Here is a 24,347-nt window from a genome sequence, read left to right on the forward strand (position 1 = left end):
GCGGGCCTTCCGTATGATTTAAGACCCCGTCGCTAGAAGTCCCGGCCTTGCAGTGCTGTCAGCCAATCAGAAGCCGGCAGCTGTAGTGCCACCATGGAGGTGGTGGCTGCTGCTGTCGCTGGATGAACCAGACACCAAGGAGCGGCGCTGGAACTAGGCTTACGGTAGATCAGGGTGTGAGGGATCTTGTGAGGTGGGGGGCGCAGGGGAGGACGGGGAGGGGAGTCAGCAGCAAGGGCAGGGGGCTGGGCCTCAGTGGCCCCCCCACTTCCCAACACCGGGTCCTTCATTCAGGCACTAAGTGCCTTGAATGAGGGACCCCCACTCCACCCCGCAGCCAGAAAGCAGCCTGCACGGTTTTGCTTGCTGTACTTCCCATGCGGCGACAGGGCCACCCGCTGCATGGCTAATTAAGGCTGTAGCGGGAAGAGGACCTTAATTAGCGATTAATTACCCAGTTATAGAGAGGATGTTTCATCTGGTGGGGCAATCGAGAAGGAGAGGTCATAGTTTTAGGATAAGGGATAGCAGATTTAAAACAGAGATGAGGAGAAATTACTTCTCTCAAAGGGTCATGAATCTATGGAATTCCCTACCCCAGAGTGCAGTGGATGCCAGGACATTGGGTAAATTTAAGGAGGAGATAGACAGATTTTTAATTAAAAATGGGTTGAAGCGTGATGGAGAACAGGCAGGAAAGTGGAGTTGAGGCCAAGATGAGATCAGCCATAATTGTATTGAATGGCGGAGCAGGCTCGAGGGGCTGAATTGCCTACTCCTGCTCCTAGTTCTTATGTTCTTAAGGGCCTCAATTCACAGGCCTTCCTTCCCTGGACTAAATTTTGGCAGAGGCGAGATCGTGGCGGGGTCCTTCCAGTCACCATTCCACCCGATGTTATGCTCTCCCCACCTCCAAACCCGCTGCTGGGGAAAGCATAAAATTCCACCCTTAAAGAATGGTTCATAGAATCTATCAATTTTGAAAGAGGAGAATGGGAAGGTTGTCTCGAGTGGGGCTTAAACTCAAAGCCTTCTGATTCAGAGGCGAAAATGCTATCACTGAGCCACAGCTAACACCTCTGCTCTATATCAACCTAAAGCTCAAGTTAGTGAACATCACAATGGGCACATCTCTTTATCAACACCTTTTAGAAAATGATTTTAATTAGCAGTGGCATCATACTAGTTTAAAATGTGGATTGAATTACATCTGGTGCCTGGATCCAATTATCCCATGCTCTCTAAACACCTCTTTACCTGAGGACTAACCTTTGTCTTGATTTCTGCTTGTGCAATGGCAAGGGAGTGTTAGAGATAGGAAAGGAATCCTTTTTGTATAAAAATAATCCATTTATATTCAGTTCCATATTAAAGAAAGAATTTTTTTTTATATATTCCCAAAATGCTTTACAGCTGATGAAGTACTTTTTGATGTGTAGTCATTGTTGTAATTTCTGCACAGTAAACGGCCACACCAGCAATATGGAAATGTCTGGATAATACATTTTCGTTTTTCTGGTTGAGGGATAAATATTGAGTATTGCTGAAAACAGAAACATTTTGTCGAAGCTTTTCATCTTGCACTCATCAGCACAAGTTGCAAGAATACATATGTAAGGGAAGCAACACATTTATACTGTATGAGAAGAGAGTGGTGATTGGTTGGCAAGTGGACTCTGATTGGTAGAGGCGTTGCCATGGAGAATGCACCAGCTCATGGTAACGGACAGTTAACTGCCAAGCTTTGTTTGAAATTTAAACCAGGCAGCTTGACTCTGATTGGTCAAAGCATAACCCTGAGGAATGAACTTATTTTGTTTAGTTGAAACAGGCGTAATATGTGTACATGTTCTTTCTGTCAGCAAAGAACAGAGCCCTGTAGAACTACGCTGACAACCGATTTAAGGTTGTCGGTCGGGCTCACAGTGTGGTGCATTTGTGCGTACTGGAAGCGACATATATTAATACACACGGCCCTGTTCTTTGCAGACAGAAAGAACATGTACACACATTGCACCTGTTTCAGATAAATCAGATCGCTTCTCGGCCTTTTGGCTAAGATCAAGTGTAGTATCTGTTCTTATCAGTGCTTATTTGATTGAGAAGAGACCATGATCATTGCCTTTTGATCCTGGAGAAGCTTTGAGTAAAATGGCTATAACCAATTTTCGAGCTTCGGGCCAGGGAGTGCGCAACACCGTTCGGGTGGTCGTGAAGGACAAGGAAGAAGATGCACTGGTCGATCGTACCTTCTTCATCAAGAAAATTCTCTTCGATTGCTGTGGATTTCAAGCGACGGACGTCTTCTGCCTGCAGGATTTCCCCAGCAGTGGATACTTCGACGTGACGTTCCGGAACGTGGCGGGATGCATCAAGTTCCTGAAGGCGTTCAAGGAGAAAGGGGACCGGGCTCCACTGTCGATCCTCACAGCGGAGCCGCTCTTCACGCTTCCGTCACAACGGGACCGGGTGGTGACGATTCACCTCTACAACCCCCATGTTCCGGTGGTGGATGTACTCACCTTTCTCGCCAGGTACGTCGAGGTGGCCGGCAGCAGCACTGATGTCAAGGACCCCTTTGGGATCTGGACCAGCAAGCGGCAGGTCAAGGTGACCTTGAAGGTAGATCCCAGTGGAGCCATCATCCACCCTCCCTCCAGCTTTGCTATCGGGGGAAGTCGAGGCTTCTTGGTCTACGCTGGGCAGCCCAGAGTTTGCCGCACCTGTGGCAAATCTGGTCACATGGCAGCCAACTGCAGCACAGTTGTTTGCAAGAACTGCAAGGAGGAAGGCCATCAGACCAAGGACTGTAAGCAGACTAAGTGTTGCAACTTGTGCGGTGCGGCAGGCCATCTCTACAAGACCTGCCCCAAACGTTGTCTCAGCTATGCTCAGGCGGCAAGGTCCAAGGAATGGCCGGGCGAAGGTTCGACGAAGGCGTCCGCTGTCCGAAAGGAGACCAGCAACCTTCTCCGCAGTGAGGAAATTCAACCTGAGAAGGAAGGGGAGGCAGCTGAAACCAACGACCCAGAACCTACCCAGCGCCCGGGAACCCCTCCTCCACAGACAGAATCAATGGAGGAGGAGGCAGCAGATGGACAAACAGGTCAGTGGCAAGTGGTCCAGAGGAAAACCACAAAGAAAAAACATCCCAAAGCCACCACCCAAACCAGTGGCAAGAGGAGGCTCTCTTCTGAATCAGACTGCAACAACTCCTCTTCACTGGACGGGGAAATGCTGGAACGACAGCCCCTTCAAAAGAGGCGGCAGAACTGCGAGATGGATGATAAAGCATCCCAGCCCCCGGGCACTGGAAGCTGTGATGGGCCCAGCGTGCCCCAACCCCAATGCCCCACACGTAACGAAGTGGCCAACGCATCTCAGCTCTGCGACACCGGGAGCAAAGACACGTCTGGCGCACCTGAGCTCCGGGAGACCGGGAGCTGTGATGTTTTCGAGGAGGAACAGATGGAAGCAGCTGAGGACAACCCAATCCTCTCTGCCTACAAGACCCCCCCGATGTCACCCGAGCGGCACAAACCCTGCATGAAAAATCAGGAGGGGTTTCTGAGCCCAACCAACGTGAAACTGCTTGCGCATACGATGGGTATGCAGGAACATCCCGAAGGGGAGGGACTGGGACTAGCGAGGAGAAATGGTATGGGAAGCAACAACTAATTTTTAGTAAAAAATGGGTGTAAGAATTGCTTCCATTAATGTGCGTAGCATTAAATCTACTACGCGATGTGTTTCAACCTTGGATTACCTTGCCAAGGTCAAAGCTGACCTACTGTTTCTGCAGGAGTGTGGAATACCACACCTCAGCACCTACAGGCAGTGGTCGCGATGGTGGTCCCACGGGCCATCGATCTGGTCGGGGGGTAATGACTGCCGTTCCTCCGGCCTGGGTATTCTGCTGCGGGGAGGTAACTTCACCATCTCTGAAGTTAAGGAGGTGGTGGGCGGCCGCCTCCTCGTAGCAGACGTGATGTACAACAACGCTCCGCTCCGGTTGATCAACGTGTACGCCCCGGTACAACGCAGCGAGCGGCTGACCGTCTTCCAGCAGCTCCCACTGCTGCTGGCGACGTCTAGGCCGGTCATCCTAGGCGGTGACTTCAACTGCATCATCGATGCGGCTGGACGATCCGGCAGTGACGACAGCAAACTGGACGCTACGTCCAGATTCCTAGTAGAAACAGTTAAGGATGCCAAACTGCACGACGTCTTCAGCAAACCTGCAGACGGAGCGCAGCACAGATACACATGGTCAAGATCGGACGGGTCTGCCCGTTCCAGGATTGACTTCCTGTTTGTGTCCCGGGCTGTCACGGTCGGATCCACCGACGTCAAGCCGGTGTTCTTCTCCGACCACTGCCTCTTACTGGCCGACTGTCACTTACAGGACGACCAGCGGGTTGGCAGAGGGACGTGGAAGCTCAATGCGACACTGCTGACCCCAGAGAACGTTGAGCAACTCAAAAGGGATTACAAAGGTTGGAGGACCGTGAAACCCCTCTTTGAGTCTCCAGTTCACTGGTGGGAAGCGATTAAGGAGAACATCAAGAGGTTCTTCATCCACAAAGGTGTTCAGAAGGCGAGAGAGAGACAGAGGGAACTGTCCCGACTCCAGAAAAGTATGCAAAATCTGCTCCGGTTGCAGTCAATGGGGGTCGAGGTCAAGGAGGACCTCCAAGAGGTGAAGAGCCAGCAGGCCTCGCTCTTTGCCAAGGAGGCCTCCAAGATCATCTTCCGGTCCAGAGTCCGCTCCATCGAGCAGGATGAGACGTGCTCGCGTTACTTCTTCCAAAAGGTACACAGAGAGAGCTCTGTTATCAGCAGCCTGAAGGAAGAAGATGGCTCGGTAACGTCTTCGCAGTCCGACATACTAAGGATCAGCAAATCCTTTTATGCTGGGCTGTATGACGCGAAGCCCACAGACAGCAGAGCCTCCCAGTCCTTCCTGTCATCTATCACAGAGGTCCTAGATGACAGCAGGAGGGAGAGACTGGACAAGCCGCTAATTCTGGACGAGCTGACAAAGGCCGTCGAGTCTTTCGAGACGAGTAAAACCCCCGGGAGCGACGGCTTACCGGTCGAGTTGTACTCGGCCCTGTGGGACTGGGTCGGCCCGGACCTGCTGGAAGTATACGAGAGTATGCTCCTGGCCGGCAGCATGTCAGAGACCATGAGAAAAGGCATCATCACCCTCATTTACAAGCAGAAGGGGGAGAGGGCAGAAATCAGAAATTGGCGGCCCATCTCACTGCTTAATGTTGATTACAAGATTCTGTCCAAAGTCATAGGCAGTCGAGTCAAGTCTGCTCTGGAGTTGGTGATTCACCCCGATCAGACCTGTACTGTACCCGGCAGGAAGATCTCTGATAGTCTCGCGCTACTCAGGGATACGATCGCCTACGTACGGGACAGGAGGGTGGACACCTGCCTCATCAGCCTGGACCAGGAGAAGGCTTTTGACAGGATATCGCACACCTACATGATGGACGTGCTTTCCAAAATGGGGTTTGGGGAGGGAATCTGCAATTGGATCCAACTGCTCTACACAAACATCAGTAGCGCAGTGTCAATCAACGGGTGGGAATCTGAAAGTTTCCCGATCAAATCTGGAGTCAGACAGGGCTGTCCTCTGTCCCCGGTCTTGTTTGTTTGCTGTATTGAACCCTTTGCTGAGTCTATTAGGAAGGATGCGAGCATAAGAGGGGTGACAATCCCAGGCAGCGGAGGCACTCAGGTCAAAACCTCCCTGTACATGGATGACGTCGCCGTCTTCTGCTCGGATCCGCTGTCCGTGCGCAGACTGATGAGCATCTGCGACCAGTTCGAACTGGCCTCGGGAGCCAAAGTTAACCACGGCAAGAGCGAGGCCATGTTCTTTGGGAACTGGGCTGACCGATCCTTTGTCCCCTTCACCGTCAGGTCAGATTACCTGAAGGTGCTGGGGATATGGTTCGGAAGTGCCGGGGCGTGCACCAAAACATGGGAGGAGCGAGTAGCCAAGGTACGACAAAAGTTGGGCATGTGGGGGCAGCGATCTCTCTCCATTGTGGGTAAGAACCTGGTCATCAGGTGCAAGGCGCTCACGTTGTTGCTCTACGTGGCGCAGGTCTGGCCCATACCCCACTCCTGCGCCGTGGCAGTCACCCGAGCCATTTTCCGCTTCGTCTGGGGATCTAAAATGGACCGGGTCCGGAGGGACACGATGTTCAAATCTCTGGACATGGGCGGGAAAAATGTACCCAACGTGGCCCTCATCCTGATGACCACCTTCGTGTGCGGCTGCATCAAGCTATGTGTAGATCCCCAGTACGCAAACTCCAAGTGTCACTACGTGCTGAGGTTCTATCTGTCCCCGGTGTTGCGAAGGATGGGCCTGGTCACATTGCCGCGGAACGCTCCGTGCAGTTGGGACGTGCCGTACCACCTATCCTTCGTGGAGCAGTTTCTGCGGAAAAACACCTTTGACCACCGGTCCATCAGGCAGTGGTCTGCACGGAATGTCCTCAAGGCCCTACGGGAAAAGGAAACGGTGGATCCTGTCGGATGGTTCCCCGAGCAGACCGTCAAAGTCATTTGGCGGAATGCCTCATCACCAGAACTTTCAAACAAGCACCAAGACGTAGCTTGGCTGGTGGTGCGAAGGGCCCTCCCCGTCAGATCCTTCATGCACACCCGAAGTCTCGCCCCCTCCGCACAGTGCCCCCGCGTTGGCTGTGGTGGGGAAGAGACGGTCGCCCACCTCCTCCTGGAATGTGCCTTTGCAAAGCAGGTGTGGAAAGAGATGCAGTGGTTTTTGTCAAGGTTCATCCCAAGCAGCTCTGTAACACAGGAGTCTGTGCTCTACGGGCTGTTCCCAGGGACGCACACCGAGACAAACATCAACTGCTGCTGGAGGACTATCAATTCGGTGAAAGACGCCCTTTGGTCTGCCCGAAACTTGCTGGTCTTCCAGCGCAAAGAGTTGTCCACCACCGAATGTTGCAGACTGGCACATTCCAAGGTCCAGGACTACGTGCTGAGGGACGCACTAAAGCTTGGGGCAGCCGCAGCAAAGGCTCAATGGGGAAAGACCACAGTGTAAGGTTCCCCCACCAAGCTGGACTGAGGGGCTGGATCCATGGGAAACCCCTCGAACTGTATCGTTAATATTCTCAATTGCTGTAAATGTAAAAATGTAATTGACATGACAATTGTGAAACGGAAGGGTTGGGAAGAAACTCATGACAGTATTGAAGGAAACTGATCTCCCTTGCAATGTTTGTATTTTTTGGTGCTGTTTGGAAACTGTTTGGCAATGTAATTTTTACAGATTTTTATGAATAAAGTATATTTTGGAAATAAAAAAAAAAACCTGTTTCAGATAAATAAAGTAAGTGACAGCCATTCGCTGGTTCATTCCTCAGGGCAATGCCTTGACCAATCAGAGTCAAGCTGCCTGGTTTAACTTTCAAACGAAGCTTGGCAGTTAACTGTCAGTCACTATAAACTGGTGCATTGTCCATAGCAATGCTTCTACCAATCAAAGTCCATGTGCCAACCATTCGGCACTCTCTTCTCATGCAGTATAAATTTGTTGCTTCCCTTATATTGGTATTCTTGAGAATTGTCCTGATGAGTGCAAAACAAAAAGCTTGAACAAAATGTTTCTGTTTTTAGCAATACTCAACTTCTGTACTACCAAACAACTATTTAGATAAATATTAGCTGGGACACTGGGGAAAATAGCCCTGCTCTTTTTTGAAATACTCCCCTTTTATCTTTTACATACAGCTAAGAGGGCAGACTGAACCTCAGTTGAATGTTTCAAGCAAAAGCCAGCGCCTGCCTCCAATAGTGCAGCGCCCCCCTCAGTATTACACTGGAGTGTCAGCCTCGATTTTGTACAAGTTTCTGGTGTTGGATTTGAACCCACAACAGTCTGACTCAATGGTCAGAATGCTATCACTATCACTGAATGCTATCACTCAGGGCTTGATTTTTTGGCACTGGCGGGGCTCCTGTTGCTGGGCCGAAAAGACTGGGGGAGCCCCCGCCTCAGCGCTTCCAAGTTCCCCCAGCGCAATGTTATGTTGTTCCGGCTCATAAGTGCCCGGCGCCGGGATCCCTATCCCTTTAAAAATGGGGATCCCGCTTCCAAGAGCTGCAGGCCAATCACAAGGCTGGCAGCTCAGCAGTATTGGCAGCCCCAATGGGAGTGGTGGCCACTGCCCTTACTGCAGGGGCCTTGGACCCAGGGCCAAGCTGGAGACCCGGACCTCAGGTAAGTGAGGTGGGATCACCAGGACCAGTTTGGAAGGCCCTGGTGAGGGGGCTGGGAGGGTGGGTGTTAAGTGCAGAGGGAGGGGGGTCCAGGGAGGTGGAGTTTTTCCCGGTGGGGGTCGTTCATGGACCACAGATTGATCATGGAGGAGGGACCCCCAAGCCCGCAGGAAGGACGCCTCGTATTACTCGGTGACCTCCCTGTCTGGTGGAGGAACTTCCCCCCCCCACCCCTGCACCCTCCCGCTGCTTGTTAAATCCCAGCGACAGGGGTAGAGGCCCTTAAGTGGCCACTGGTAGGCCACTTGGGGCCTCAATTGCACTCTGGACGGAAAGGCCGTCATCAGTCAATCCCGCCCCCGACAAGATCCCTTGGTGACGGGGAATCAACAGGCTCTCAGCTCCCTCCACCTCCCATCGCAATTCTATCAGCCCCCTCCCCTCCAACCCCTGTGAGGGGGGCCCTTAAAATCCAGCCCTCTCTGTGCAGAAGTAAATAAACAGCAAATGTTGTTAACAGTGCCCGTACAGAGGTCAGAATAGCTTACTTTCTAGGTTACACGTTTGGATTTAGAGACTAAGTTATCTGTAACTAAGCATAACATTATATTCTATGCCTTGCCAACCCTAAATAACAGCTTGTTGGATTTGGGACCATGGATGTCAAAAAGAAAGCCTTGAGTGAGAGATGTTCAGAATGCCTGGAAGATTGTGAATGGGACTTGTACAAGTTATTACCGAGAAATATTTTTTAAAAGGATATTGAATGCAGATATCTATGCATTAGTGCAGCTAGAAATGGAAAAATGGTGTGGGATCATAGCCATAAATTGGAAGAAATCAGAAGAAAAGAGAGAGGAGATTGAGTTTAACTGCTCTTTGGTGCAGGCATCTTATGCAATCTTGGTGTAAGCTGTATATCTGTTCATTTTACCCTTGATAAATCTTTAAGTAATTATCTTCGTGTTGGAACTCTCTTTATTGGCATAAAGACACAGGACTGCAAACTCTTTCCAAAATATTATAAAATGTATATTCCTAACAGGAGATCAACTACTGATGTACTAAAATCCTTGAAAGAAAATAATCTATAAAATTATGCCATTCCATAAGTATTTTCACACACGATTAAACAAGAATGAGTTTTTATAGACAAAGTTAACCTTTTTGGAACTATTTCTGAAAAGTGGCTTCCCTCGCTGAACCATCCATTTGAATGTTCACCAACAATGAATTTACTTGCTACGATTGATCCGATTACCTGATTCAAATACTGGAAATGATGTTCCACGGCCGTAGTTTAAGCTGCCTAAGGAGGACCAATGTTCGGTTAAATTCGAAGTCTTTGAGAAAATTTTAATGAAGGTCTTTATTAAGAGTAAAGATAACTTTAGGGGCTTTTGGGTGATAAGAAGAATTTGTAACAGATTGGAAGAAAAAGATTGCAAAGCAGGAATACAAGCAAAGACAACTTGACAAACCTGAATCAGTTAATTGTCAAAAACTTATCAACTACTCAACACTTCAGCTAATCTACTTCTACATAAAAGAGTATCTTTGGTAAATGAGAATGAAAGTTAGAGGATTGACCTGGAGGCATAGAACATGACTTTGTACTTTAAACACTTCCAAATGCAAAATGTAATGTTGGAAAATAAATTTTAATTTAAGTATTGGGTTAAACCCAGCTTCTTTTCTTTTGGGCCTCCTTATCTCGAGAGACAATGGATACGCGCCTGGAGGTGGTCAGTGGTTTGTGAAGCAGCGCCTGGAGTGGCTATAAAGGCCAATTCTGGAGTGACAGGCTCTTCCACAGGTGCTGCAGAGAAATTTGTTTGTTGGGGCTGTTGCACAGTTGGCTCTCCCCTTGCGCCTCTGTCTTTTTTCCTGCCAACTACTAAGTCTCTTCGACTCGCCACAATTTAGCCCTGTCTTTATGGCTGCCCGCCAGCTCTGGCGAATGCTGGCAACTGACTCCCACGACTTGTGATCAATGTCACACGATTTCATGTCGCGTTTGCAGACGTCTTTATAACGGAGACATGGACGGCCGGTGTGTCTGATACCAGTGGCGAGCTCGCTGTACAATGTGTCTTTGGGGATCCTGCCATCTTCCATGCGGCTCACATGGCCAAGCCATCTCAAGCGCCGCTGACTCAGTAGTGTGTATAAGCTGGGGGTGTTGGCCGCTTCAAGGACTTCTGTGTTGGAGATATAGTCCTGCCACCTGATGCCAAGTATTCTCCGAAGGCAGCGAAGATGGAATGAATTGAGACGTCGCTCTTGGCTGGCATACGTTGTCCAGGCCTCGCTGCCGTAGAGCAAGGTACTGAGGACACAGGCCTGATACACTCGGACTTTTGTGTTCCGTGTCAGTGCGCCATTTTCCCACACTCTCTTGGCCAGTCTGGACATAGCAGTGGAAGCCTTACCCATGCGCTTGTTGATTTCTGCATCTAGAGACAGGTTACTGGTGATAGTTGAGCCTAGGGAGGTGAACTCTTGAACCACTTCCAGAGCGTGGTCGCCAATATTGATGGATGGAGCATTTCTGACATCCTGCCCCATGATGTTCGTTTTCTTGAGGCTGATGGTTAGGCCAAATTCATTGCAGGCAGACGCAAACCTGTCGATGAGACTCTGCAGGCATTCTTCAGTGTGAGATGTTAAAGCAGCATCGTCAGCAAAGAGGAGTTCTCTGATGAGGACTTTCCGTACTTTGGACTTCGCTCTTAGACGGGCAAGGTTGAACAACCTGCCCCCTGATCTTGTGTGGAGGAAAATTCCTTCTTCAGAGGATTTGAACGCATGTGAAAGCAGCAGGGAGAAGAAAATCCCAAAAAGTGTGGGTGCGAGAAACCCAGCTAATAGTGTGATATTGTATGAATTGAATCCTGCCAACTTATGTTAAAAATCTTATATTGAATGTGGTCAGTTGGTTTTTGATGGCTCCAGGGCAATTTTAACTGCAGACCCACTGGCCTCTCCATTTTTCATCAGATGCAGACCATTTCAGCAAACTCAGGGATTGTGACAGAGATTTGTACTGGAATCCCACAACATACTTGAAATGGTTTGAATTATTCTGACTAAGACTTGAAGTAGCCCTTAGTGAGTGCATGGACTGTAATTGAGCTCTGATACTATTATTGGCTCTACATAAATCTGCAGAGGGCCCTTTTACACAGCGCAAGCATTTTGCAGCTCCTTCCTGTAAAAATTAATGCCAAGGGCATTATAAAATCTATGGATTTTTACAATGTTGTGCATTGTAATGCACTAAACAGTTACTGCATGCACAAGGTCACTGTTGCATCATCAGTTCTGTGTAAGTTGAAAAATCTAACTTTATTTAAGTTTGGCAACATTAAATGTCTCGAACATATTAGGTGGTTCTTCTTTTCCCTGAGAATTGTGAGTCTCTGGGATACATTTCCAGTTGGTTTGGCGGTTGCTAATTTTTTGCCTACCTTCAAGAAGGAGCTCGACCAGTCCATTATTTTATAGTCTTCCATCAGGTTGCCTTGATGGACCAGTCATTTCCTATCTTTCATTTCCATATATTTGTATGACATTTATCTATATTAAATGCGATCTACCAGACACAGGCTCATCCCCCCCCCCCCCCCCCCCATTTCATCTGGATTTGACTGCAATCTATTTTTCTTAACAAAGATTCTAACACCTATGCAAATTATTGTATCATTCACAAACTGGCATTGCTTTCATCCAGATCATAAATGATAGTGAAGAGCAATGGTCCTAACACCAATCCCTGCAGTTCTCCACCAGTAATCCCATATCCTCGCCAACACCAAGACCACCTTCTTCCAAACTGTAACATTGCCCATTCCCTCCTCAGCCTCAACTCATCTGCAAATGAAACCCTCATCTATGCCTTCAGACTTAACTATTGTAATACTCTCCTGGGCAAACTTCCACCTTGCACCCTCTGTTAATATGAATTCATTCAAATCTCTGCTGCCCAATTTCCATTCACCCATTAACACTGTGCTCATTGACTTGCATTGGCTCCTGGTCTCAATTTTAAAATACTCATTCCTTGTTTTCAAATGTCTCCATGACCTCTTCCCTCCCTAAGTATGTAACCTCCTCCAGTCCTATAACCTTCCATGATCTCTGCACTCCTTCAATTCTGGCCTTTTGGCATTGCTGATTCTCACTGCTCCAACATTGCCTGCCTTTAGCTGTCCAGGTTCCAAGCTTTGGAATTCCCTCCCTAAACTCTTCTACCACTCTGCCTCTCTCTTCCTCTTCCTTTAAGATGCTCCTTTAAATCTACCTATTGAAACAAGTTTTTAGCCATCTGCCCTAATATCTCCTTATGTGGCTCGATGTTAAATTCTGTTTGATAACACTCCCGTGAAGCTCCTTGGGATGCTTTACTATATTAAAGGTACTACAGAAATGCAAATTGTAGTTGTTGTTGTAACAAGTCTCTGCAGAGAATCACTGCCATGCCAAATAAAATTTCATCAACAACCAATGCAACCAAATATCTAAAGGTCAACCTTAATAATTGACCTTTTGTGGGGCAACTTGTCAAATGCTTTTAATAAGCAAAATGCCCAATCCTTCCTACATCCTACATCCTAGTTGTACCCTCAAAAAATTCACCTAGGCTGGCCTTTTTCAGAAGCCATATTCAGAGTCTCTAATAAGCTTCATCTATCTATAGATAGATAGATAGATTCTTGATAAGCAAGGCGGTGGAAGGTTATCGGGGGTAGGTGGGAATGTGGAGTAATCAGTTCAGCCATGAACTTACTGAATGGCGGAGCAGGCTTGAAGGGCCGAGTGGCCTACACCTGCTCCTAATTCGTATGTTCGAACATATGTTCGTATAATCCCCTCCTCTGTCAAAGTGTTCATATGAGAAAAAGCCATATTCACTTCTAAAATCTTGGCTCTAACTAAAGTCAAATTAATGGGCCTGCAATTTCCTTTTTCTGACATTGCCCTTTTTAAATAGTGACTGGCCTCCATTCCATGAAAACAATCTCAGACCTTAGTGAGCTGTAAATATATCTGCCATTTCGGTGACCACCCTGGATGAATGTCAGCAGGGCCAGTGTGTGTTATGGGGCTTGCAAAATTATTTTTCATCTGTTGCTTTCTTTTGCTAAAAACCTTACTTCCATTTTGTTCTTTCTTTCTGAAAGCAAATTTGAAGTGGAAGATTAAGAAGTGTATTGTCATCCGATTTAACAGTTCGCTTCAATCCAAAAACAGCTTAGACAGGCAGTCTTAGCTCTGTAGAGCAGAGGCTTTCTGTTAATAACACATAGGTTACGGTTCAGTAAGCTTGTGAGTGTGGGAATTTTGCCAAGTATGATGCAGAGTCTGCAGAGTGCTTCAAGGCATGGCTAGAAGCCTGTTACAAAAAGTTTGTACACAGAATTGAATTGAAGTTATTTGATAATTCAGTTATTGTGCAAGATCACTGCCAAAATGCTGTACTTTTGTATAATGATATACAGCAATTGCTTATTGGATGATTAGCACTTTTGGATTTCATTTTATGGCCGGAAATTATCAAAGGAAGACTTACCAGTCACACACTGCCTTGGAATGCTAAGTTGAGTTTCACGTCTGTATTTCCTGACACGGTGAGGGTGATTTTCATACTGAGCATTATTCAATAGAATAAAAAATAGGGCAGGGTGTAAAACTGGCAATTGATTTTTTTTTTAATTCATTTGTTGGATGTGGCGTCGCTGGCAAGGCCAGTATTTATTGCTCATCCCTAATCGCACTTGAACTGAATGGCTTGCTAGGCCATTTCAGAGGGCATTTTAAGAGTCAACGACATTGCTGTGGGTCTGGAGTCACATGTAGGCCAGACCAGGTAAGGACAGCAGATTTCCTTCCCTAAAGGACATTAGTGAACCAGCTGGGTTTTTACAACAATCGACAATGGTTTCATGGTCACCATTAGACTAGCTTTTTAATTTCCAGATTAATTAAAACAGAGGCCCTGTATAGTAGGAAAAAAGCTAGAATCTATTATCGTTATGATCCTGTAGTTTTTGTTTTTGGGAAGAATGAGGTGTGCCTTTAAGCCTGGGAAAAAGAGCTGTACTGCTTTAAGGCAGCAGACTCCAGAATCTGAGTCAAAGAATGCATTTTTGTTGCCCCGGGATACAGTCATTCGGAGACTGCGATTCAAAGGGTGCATCTTGTTGCCTTGGATACAACCACTCGGGCTGAACATCGAGAGATACATTTGTTACAATTTAATTTTGAACTGGCTTATAGTGCAAACAGCCTGTTCTAATAGAGGAAACAGACAGACAGCTGTGTGTTAGCACCTGACAGGAGCACTCTCAGACCATTTAAACTGAAGGAAGAGAACTTAGTCTGTTTATTTATTATTCTCTAAAAAGTCAAGCTAAAACAGAGATCTCTGAGAATTTAAACTAAAGGAAGGGAAGTTAGACTGTGACAATCTTTTATCCCTCAAAAATTCTAAAGCCAAATTGATTCATTAAAAGATGTTTGCAAGTTGTTAATTGTAGAAATTCATCGCTGGAGAAGGAAAGCAACAATTTTGACTTCTGGATTAGACTACGGACTGTTCTAGTGTTGAAGAACCTTTTTTCCCCATCGGACGCTGTGAGGACTTCAAGCAACCTTGGACTGTTTCACATCCGGCAGGAACGTAAATTCACAAGGACTCTCATTTTTTCTATTTTAAATGTTGTTTATATCTTCGTAGTGTTTAAGAATTTAGTTTTTTTTCTAATTAAACAGTTAATTTGTTGATTTAAAGACACCTGCTTTGTTTAGCCTTATTCGGGGGTTAATAGATGGTACAATTTGGCTAGGTCTTTCTTTAATTTGGAAAGTTTAAGGTGATATGTTAGGCGATCTGTGGAGGGACAGAATTGAATTAACAGTGTGTTTCTCCCATCACAATCAGAATTGTATATTTTGATTGGGGGCTTTGACTGGAGCAGTCGGCCATAACATTATAAAGGATGTGATAACTGGACACTTAGAAAATAATGGTAGAATTGGGCAGAGTCAACATGGATTTATGAAAGGAAAATCATGTTTGACAAATTTGTTGGGGTTTTTTGAGGATTTAACTAGCAGAATAAATAAAGAGGAACCAGTGGATGTGGTGTACTTGGATTTTCAGAAGGCTTTCGATAGGGTCCCGCACAAGAGATTAGTAAGTAAAATTAGAATACATGGGATTGGAGGAGTCATATGCTGACATGGATTGAGAACTGGTTAACAGACAGAAAACAGAGAGTAGCAATAAACGGGTCATTCTTAGGTTTGCAGGCTGTTACTAGTGGGTTACCGCAAGGATCATAGTCATAGACTTATACAGCTCAGAAACAGGCCTTTTGGCCCAATGTGTCTGTGCTGGCCATCAAGCACCTATCTATTCTAATACAATTTTCCAGCACTTGGCCCATAGCCTTGTATGCTGTGGCGTTTCAAGTGCTCATCTAAATACTTCATAAATGTTGTGAGGGTTCCTGCCTCTACCGCCCCTTCAGGCACTGCGTTCCAGATTGCAACCACCCTCTGGGTGAAAAAGTTGTTCCCCAAATGCCCTCTAAACCACCTGCCCTGTACCTTAAATCTATGCCCCCTGGTTATTGACTCCTCTGCTAAGGGAAAACATTTCTTCCTATCTATCCAATCAATGCCCCTCATAATTTTGTACACCTCAATCAGGTCCCCCCTCAGCCTTCTCTGCTCTAAGGGAAACAACCCTAGCCTATCCAGTCTCTCTTCATAGCTGAAATACTCCTGCCCAGGCAACATCCTGGTGAATCTCCTCTGCACTCTTTCCAGTGCAATCACATCCTTCCTATAGTGTGGTGACCAGAACTGTACATAGTACTCCAGCTGTGGCCTAACTATATAGTTCCATCATAACCTCCCTGCTCTTATATTCTAATAAAGGCAAGTATCCCATATGTCTTCCTAACCACCTTATCTACCTGTGCTGCTGCCTTCAGTGACCTATGGACAAGTACACCAAGCTCCCTCTGACTCTCTGTACTTCCTATGGTCGTACCATCCATTGTCTATTCCCTTGCCTTGTTAGTCCTCCCAAAATGCATCACCTCACACTTCTCAAGATTAAATTCCATTTGCCACTGCTCCGCCCATCTTACCAGCCCATCTATATAGTCCTGTAATCTAACGCTTTCCTCCTCACTATTTACGACACCACCAATTCTCGTGCCATCTGTGAATTTACTGATCATGCCTCCTATATTCACGTCTAAATCGTTAATGTACACTACAAACAGCAAGGGTCCCAGCACTGATCCCTGCAGTACCCCACTGGTCACAGGCTTCCACTCACAAAAACAACCCTCAACCATCACTCTCTGCGTCCTACCACTAAGCCAATTTTGGATCCAATTTGCCAAATTGCCCTGGATCCCATGGGCTCTTACCTTCTTAACCAATCTCCCATGCGGGACCTTATCAAAAGCCTTACTGAAGTCCATGAAGATTACATCAACTGCTTTACCTTCATCTACACATCTAGTCACCACCTCAAAAAATTCAATCAAGTTGTTAGACATGATCTCCCCCTGACAAAGCCATGCTGACTATCCCTGATTAATCCCTGCCTCTCCAAGTGGAGATTAATCCAGTCCCTCAGAATTTTTTCCAATAGTTTCCCTACCACTGATGTTAGACTCACTGGCCTGTAATTACCTGGTTGATCCCTGCTACTCTTCTTGAATAATGGCACCACATTCGCTGCCCTCCAGTCCTATGGTACCTCGCCGGTAGCCAGAGAGGATTTGAAAATTTGTGTCAGAGGCCCTGTTATTTCCTCCCTTGCCTCACATAACAGCCTGGGATACATCTTATCTGGGCCTGGGGATTTATCCACTTTTAAGCCCACTAAAACAGCTAATACTTCCTCCCTTTCAATGCTAATTTGTTCAAGTATATTAGATCAGTGCTTGGGCCCCAGCTATTCACAATCTATACCAATGATTTGGATGCGGGGATTAAATGTAATATTTCCAAGTTTGCTGATGACACAAAACTAGGTGGGAATGTGAGCAAAGACGCTTCAAGGGGATTTAGACAGGCTACATGAGTGGGCAAGAGCATGGCAGATGGAATATAATGTGGAAAAATGTGAAGTTGTCCACTTTGGAAGAAAAAACAGAAATGCAGAGTATTTCTTAAAAATAGAGAGATTGGGAAGTGATGATGTCCAAAGGGACCTGGGTGTCTTTGTTCATAAGTCACTGAACGCTAACATGCAGGTACAGCAAACAATTAGGAAGGCAAATGGTATGTTGTCCTTTATTGCAAGAGAATTGGAGAACAGGAGTAAAGATGTCTTGCTGCAATAGTTTAGAGCCTTTGTTGGACTGCACCTGGAGTATCGTGTACAGTTTAGGTCTCCTTACCTAAGGAAGGAGATACGTGCGTAGAGGGAGTGCTACGAAGGTTCACCGGACTGATTCCTGGGATGGAGAGATTGTCCTATGAGGAGAAATTGAGGAGACTGGGCCTATATTCTCTAGAGTAGAGAAGAATGAGAGATGGTCCAATTGAAACATACAAAATTCTTACAGGGCTCGACAAGGTTGATTCAAGAAGGATGTTTCCCTTGGCTGGGGGATCTAGAACCAGGGGAAACAGTCTCAGAATAAGAGGTAGGCCATTTAGGACTGAGATGTGGAGGAATTTCTTCACTCAGAAGTTGGTGAATCTGTGGGATATTCTGCTCCAGAGGACTATGGAAGCTCAATCATTGAGTATGCTCAAGACAGAAATTGATAGATTTCTGATGAAAGGTCACAGACTTGAAATGTTAACTCTGCTTCTCTCTCCACAGATGCTGCCTGACCTGCTGAGTATTTCCAGCATTTTCTGTTTTTATTTCCGATTTCCAGCATCTGCAGTATTTTGCTTTTATTGATAGATTTATAGATATTTAAGATATCATGGGATATGGGGATAGTGCAGGAAAATGGTGTTGAGGTGGAAGATCAGCCATGATCTAGTTGATTGGTGGAGCAGGCTTGAGAGACCGAATGGCCTACTCCTGCTCCTATTTCCTATGTTCCTATGGCAGAGGGAACTTTTTTGTCTTGTCACTGATCAAAGGGAAGCAGGAGGAGAAAGCACATGGCTTTACCATATTTGCTAGAATCCTAATCAACTGCACGCATGTGGCTCTGCGAGCCTTGCATGTTAACAGGAAGATGTACTGGAGCTGCAAGGGCTACCACTCCATTCACATCCAGTCGGTGAATGCCCGCTATCCTGGCAGCAGTCATGATGCCTTCATTCTGAAGTAGTTAGTCATACCTGCCATCCTTGGCTTACCATGAAGAAGCAGAGGCTGGCTGCTGGGTGACAAACACGACCCGCTCTAGACATGGTTGATGACTCCTGTCCACCATCCAACCATGCGAGGACAGCGCACCTACAATGAAAGTCATGCTGCAACCAGGAACATTGTGGAACAAACAATCAGCATTCTGGAACAATGGTTCTGCTGCCTGGGACACTTGGGGTGGGTCCACCAGCACTCACTGAAGCATGTCTCCAAGTTTCTGGTGGTCTGCTGCATCCTCCACAATATCACTATCATGATGGCGCAGCCCTTGCCACCAGGCCTTCGGAAGCCACCTTGGCAGGAGGAGGAAGAGGAGGAGGGAAGAGGAGGAGTAAGAAAAGGAAAGGAAGAAGAGGAGAAGGAAAAGGAGGAAGGGTGGAGGTATTTGGGACCCCTTCGCTTCGGACAAGCTGTCTGTGAGCAGATACTCAGACCCTGGTTCCCCTAAGATGTCACCCCCAAATCATCGATGGTTCACATTTTTCCACCTTTCAATCCCTCTGCTCCATGCCATCTCTTGGCCAAAAGTCCTGAAACAATATCGACCAACATAAACCCGTTCCATAGCAACTTTATCCAACAACACTTGGACTTGCAAATATAAACACAGAACTAAATTGCTCACCTTGTGCATTCCCTTAGTGCCTGTCTTATGGGTACTTTTGCCTATCCTAGTTGTCCCCAGTGCTACACCTGTTGATGCAACATGGGTGGTGGAAGGCTCCTGATTTCACTGGGGAGACTGCAGATGGCCTTGCAGGATGCCCTAGAGCAGCTCTGAGCCTCGAGGACAAAAGCAAAATGCTGTGGATTTTGGAAATCTGAAATGAAAAACAGAAAATGCTGAAAACACTTAGCAAGTCTGGCAGCATCTGTGGAGGGAGAAACAAAGTTAATGTTTCAAGTCTGTGATCCTTCATCAGAACTAGTTCAGAGACATCGGTTACCAGACACTGTGTTTGCAAGTGCTGCCATGATATTGGCCACCACTTCTATGCTGGAAAGGATGGGCTTCAAGCTCTGGGTGAAGTCCTATGCCAAGTTGGAGCCAGACTCCTCCATGTAACTTGACAGTCACATGAGGCTCTGTGGCAGGCCTGCCAATACACCAAGCACCTCGGTGTGCATGCCCATCAGAATTCTCCTGTACGTCGCCCCATCAAAGTCCTCATCTGAGTTCTCTGCAGCAGAACATGTCCGCGGCCTCGGCCTCTGGTGACCTGGCATACTTTTTCCCTGCCCTGGCTGCAGCCCATTCATGCTCTGTGACCCACCATTTGCTGATCCAGACTCTATACTAACTTCGAAAGTTTGTGCAGTGTCAGTATCTGAGCTGGTGGCTGTGAGTGGCAGATCACGTGATGGTACTTCTTCATGAGAGGTCTGGTTGAGGCTGAATTGACTGGCCAGGTGGCAGTTCTTGCATATCTGAAAGCAGTGTCATGCACACAAGCCATGCGATGATACAAATTATGGACTAAATCTGAAGAGTTATCAAAACTGACTTTGTCATTTAAAAATGGGCCTTTCTTTTAAAAGACTGAAAAATGCTCCAAAATGTCTGCCAACTAAAAAAGGACTTGGTCTTTGTATATCCAAACTGTCTGATAGGGAGAAAGGAAAATCTTCAAAGCTAAAGGTGTCGATTGCACCCATCCTACACCCATCCTAATACATTCCAGAATTGAATGTCTTCTTCTGAAACAAAGAAAGTGTGAAGCAGTCATGTCCTGGGCCATTGTGTGATCACCATGGGGGAGAGACCATAGTGTCGCCTACCTGGAGGAGAGAAGTAACATAGCTTTACCTTAAAAAATAGCCGAGAGACACCCCAAAAAGAAGGCAGAATCCTGAAGCTTATATTCCAGCAAACCAGAAGGCATGGGCCCTGCTGTGAAAACCTACATCTACACCTATACAGCAGTGAACTAAAAGTGATCCACTGACTTCAACTGAACTTTCAACCAAGAGAGAAATCTACAATCACCACAGGTCTGCAACCAATGAGAACTTGATTTCCAAAAGAATTCAAAAGGTTTACTGTGACCTTACCCCCACCCCGAAACATACCTTCCACTTATATTCGCTTACCCCCTTTTTCCCTCTCTATCTTCTCATGTGTGTGTATGTGTGTGCATGTGTGTGCGAGGAAATGTATGAGTGGATACAATTATGACAATTTTGGGATAAAGCATATTGATCAATTAACAATGTATTTTCTGTTTTTAAATCTACAAGAAAACCTGTCGCTGTCTTTCTATTTTACAAATAAAATACAAGGGTTAAACCTGATAACAAAACATACTTGCTGCGGTCAGGTGGGATTGAACAGTGGGAACCACCCAAGCCTCACCATGTGGCTGTAACAACAGAAATGCAGAAGGTGAGGGTTGGTGTGAAGGAAGGGGTTGGGATGGGATGCAAGAGGGCCATGGCCACACCATCTGCAGCTTGCACTTCATGCCGGATAGCAGGTTAATGGTGAGGTGGGATTTAAGAAGGTGGCATAAGGTTGGAACATATTATCATCTTGAGTGTTCTTGGCGATGTTGGATGTAGCAGCCTCAGTCATAGCTGGCTGTATAATGTGGAGCACCGTCTCCTCCAGTGGGCTCAGGTGATGCAGGCGTGCCTATCCCCTCTGGTTCTCTGCTGCTCCCTACGGTAATGGGCCACCTTGTCTTGTAAGAGAGAAGAATGATAGTGAGTGTGTTGCAATGTGCTGAATAGCTGAAGGTATGTGGAAGCACTGAGAAGTGGGTGTGAGGATGGCAGCATTGGTCAATGTGTGAGAGTGAGGTACAGTATCAGTATCTGAATGTTAGACAAGGATCCTGATTGCTGATAGGTTAGTGATGGGGCTGTGGTGTATTGACAGGTTGCTTGTGTGGTGGGTAAGGTATGGCATTTGAAGATGCATTCACTGACCTTGACTACCTCTGTCAGATCATTGAAATGTTTCCGGCACTACAACAGGTCCTCAGGGCCAGACTCTAGGAATTGACTTCCTGTTCCCATTCACTTCTCAGGATGTGCCTCAGGACCTCCAGTCCCCACCACTTCACCACTGCAACCCCATCCCCACACCCACCTGTAGAAACAAGGCATCTGTCCTCCCTTCTGTTTCCATCACTAAGGCCTCCAGCACAGCATCTGAAAATCTGGGAGCCCTCTCTCTTGCCTGCTGCTCGATTTGCTGTCCTTTACCTTTCAACCAAGCCTTCCTGAAATTGTTGCAGCAGCTCCTGTTGCATGAAATTTTCATTTAAGAGGAGCAGACTGCCTTTAAAGAGTCCAAGTTAGCTGTGTGTTGTGGTCGTTATGCACACTACTGTTGAGTGTGGAGCCAATCCACAGTGCGTTTTGCACTGGACTGCACACTACAATCATTGAAATAAGCAGAATGTATGAAGTTTGCCTTATTGAATCTTTCCTCCAGAGTTTCTAACTCCATCTTAATCCTGTTACGACCAAGTGAGAAATGTGTCTAGGGGTCCCTCTCAGCCTTCAGCTGGTCTTACCATAACAGGGTTTAATTTTAAACACACTGTTTTTAGCTCTCCCTTGGTGAATCCTTGTTTACCACTTTTCAATTATTTATTTAGTTTATTTTTTTAAATTTATTTTATTTATTTAGAGATACAGCACTGAAACAGGCCCTTCGGCCCACCGAGTCTGTGCCGACCAACAACCACCCATTTATACTAACCCTACAGTAATCCCATATTCCCTATCACCTCCCTACACTAGGGGCAATTTACAACAGCCAATTTACCTATCACCTGCAAGTCTTTGGATGTGGGAGGAAACCGGAGCACCCGGCGAAAACCCACGCAGACACAGAGAGAACTTGCAAACTCCGCACGGGCAGTACCCAGAATCGAACCCAGGTCCCTGGAGCTTTGAGGCTGCGGTGCTAACCACTGCGCCACTGTGCCACCCATAAAGCAAAGAAACCAGCAGAAACAGGTTTTCCTAGGTGTAAAGAAAAAAAGTTGAAATTTATTAAACTTGAACTTAAACTCTAATTCAGGTGACAGTTACAGATACATAATGCGCCCACGCTAGCATGCATACGTAATACACATATGCAAATAGAGACAGAAAAGAGCAGAAGAAATAAAGTGGAAAAGTTTGAGGCAATATCTGAAGAGTTTTTGTTGCGGTTCTTCGAGCTCACTGTAGAGTCCTTGATTGTAGGTAGATTTTGCTTTTCTTTGGGGCCCAGTATTCTTCTTAAACCTTGTTCGCTGTGGGAGACTTTTCTCTCTTGGGGTTCATGTATCTTCAGTGGATTCAGAGGCTTGTGAGAAAGAGATGGGAGCAGACAGGAGAAAGATCTTCTCAGTCCAGAAGCAAACAGACGTTCTGTGTTCAAACTCTCTGTGGTCAGTTCAAAAGAAAGTCCTGGAGCAGCCAGTTAGTCATGTGACCAGCTGGCCTAACCAGTCCTGGCCCTTGTGGATTGTATCCTCCTTAGCAGGCCCTGGGATGCGCTTCCTCACCTTTGATGTCTGTTAGTATGTAAATGTTTTTTTCCAGTCACGGCTGATCTGTTTAACAAGTCATTTCCTCGCTCCAGCAACAGTTAAAAATCAATGTTCATAACAAAATTGATAAGCCTCATTCTTGGCAGGTGGGGGCCTGCATGACAATCCTAATAGAGTTTATACATCTAGTACATTTCTTTTAAATTTCGCCTCACCATGAGCTGAAGAAATCACTTAATATAATAGATAATATTGAAATATTAGGGGCTGAATTTTATCAGCCCTTCAGGGACAGGCAGGGAGATTGGGTTGGCGGGGGGGGGGGGTGGTGGTGATGTTGGTGCTCATAAAATGGTGAGAGAAGGTGGGCCCTTCACTTTCCCAACCATTCAATATTGTCAGGGGTGGAGAAGGCCAAGAACAGCCAGAGGCCATATGAGGCCTTTAAGTGGCCAATTAATGACCACTTAAGTGCCTTTTCCTGCTGCCGCTAGTATTTTACCGGTGGCTGCTGGGAGCCCTGCTATGTGGAGAGACAGTTCAGTAGAACCAGGCGGCCTCCCTGCGGTCTGGAGGTGTCCCACCTGCTTGAGCAATCTGTGGCCCACAGAGGGCCCCAACAGCAAAGGCCACCCCTGCACCAACACCTTCCCCGCTGCCCTTAACAGCCATCCACCCCGCACCTCGCTGGGACCTGCCTGACTGGGGCTGCAATACTGTTCCTGGTACCAGGGCTACTGCAGTACCACTCCTGGTGGCGCTGCTGGGACTACTGAGCTGCCAGCAGCTCTTGGAGGTGGGATCCCCATCCTTAAAGGGATTGGGACCTCAGAGCCAAGCAGTTAATTGCTTGAGCACCGTAAAATGCACCTGGGAGTCTCCCAGAACGGCCAAGGAAGGGTTTGCCTCACCCTCAGGTCCAGCATCAGGATTCCCACTACCTGCATAAAATTCAGCCCGAGGAGCTGTTTTGTCACTGTTAGAATTGTGCATGTAATCTTGTTTGCCAATCTGGCTGGTACACTCTTTTGTGCCATTATGTAGCAACCTCGAATTATGTCAACTACTTTGTTCTACATAATCAATTGTTTATTCACTAAAACTACAAAGTTATTTCTCCTTGTGGCTGCAGAGTGATTTCTAAACCTTTTTAGCATGGCTGGGTTGTTGCAATCAATCTCAGAGCAGTGGAGTCCACAAACTCAAAATGC

The 24,347-nt window shown here is 46.6% G+C and overlaps 1 pseudogene; it reads left to right on the plus strand.

The window, feature by feature from the left end:
- The first annotated feature begins 2,035 nt into the window (after positions 1–2,035).
- Positions 2,036–2,144, plus strand: LOC137370341 (U2 spliceosomal RNA; annotated as a pseudogene).
- The last annotated feature ends 22,203 nt before the right edge of the window (positions 2,145–24,347 follow it).

The sequence above is a fragment of the Heterodontus francisci genome, chromosome 5 (assembly GCF_036365525.1).
Source record: "Heterodontus francisci isolate sHetFra1 chromosome 5, sHetFra1.hap1, whole genome shotgun sequence".
Taxonomy (NCBI): Eukaryota; Metazoa; Chordata; class Chondrichthyes; order Heterodontiformes; family Heterodontidae; genus Heterodontus; species Heterodontus francisci.